The sequence below is a fragment of the Balaenoptera ricei genome, chromosome 6 (assembly GCF_028023285.1).
Source record: "Balaenoptera ricei isolate mBalRic1 chromosome 6, mBalRic1.hap2, whole genome shotgun sequence".
Lineage (NCBI taxonomy): Eukaryota > Metazoa > Chordata > Mammalia > Artiodactyla > Balaenopteridae > Balaenoptera > Balaenoptera ricei.
In genome coordinates, this window is record NC_082644.1 from 98,580,075 (window position 1) to 98,580,977 (window position 903).

Here is a 903-nt window from a genome sequence, read left to right on the forward strand (position 1 = left end):
TATGAAATAGTCACCAACAATATACTGGGTCATAAGTCAAATCTCAACAAAGTTTAAAAAACTGAAATTGTACAAAGTATGTTCTCAATACTTTGAATTAATGCTTAGAATTCACAATATAATTAAATTAGAAATCAAGAATAGAAAGATATTTGGAAAATGTCCCACACTTCTAAATCACTCAAAGTCAAATGATAAATTATAAAAACTTGAATTGAAAATGAAAACACATGAAAAGTTGTGGGATATAGATAAATCAGTATTTACAGGGAAATTCAAAGCATTCAAAATTTATAGTGTTAGTACCCCAGTAAACATGGTAAACATTCCTAAGACCCACTAGACTTTCTATAAGAAGTGTGACTAGCACAACCCCACAAAATGACACGGTACAAGAAGGGCAAGGATTCTGGCCTGTCCCGGGAAAGCAGTGTTACCACAGGAAGTAGAGTGGCTATGGTGAGCAAGCTAAGCAGATTTTCCAGCAAAGGCTAAAACTACAAAGAAAAGTGTGCTAAGGCTTGAATGCTTAAGCCCTATTATACATCTAAAAGAATGCCAGCTATTAATAGATGCATGCATTATGAACTGGGAAGAGACAACAAGAGAAAAGGCCAAATCATCCTGTTCTGGGCTTCACCTTTTGTTTTATTATAAAGGAAATAAAATCTTGAGGTTATGTTAACTTCAAAAAAAAAGTTTATATTAAGAAGAGAAGAATGGTCTCAAATCAATGCTCTAACAAGAATTCACCTTAAGAAACTAGAAAAAGAAAGGCAATATAAAGTCAGAGCAAACATAAGGACATAAAAATATGAGCAGAAATCTATGAAATAAAACCAGAAAAACAAAGAAAGAAAATCAATGAAACCAAAAGCTGTTTCTTTGGAAAAAAAAAAAGAC

General features: G+C 32.3%; 1 pseudogene; it reads left to right on the forward strand.

Moving 5' to 3' along the window:
- Positions 1 to 316: 316 nt before the first annotated feature.
- On the forward strand, positions 317 to 657 carry LOC132368097 (large ribosomal subunit protein eL42-like; annotated as a pseudogene).
- Positions 658 to 903: the final 246 nt, after the last annotated feature.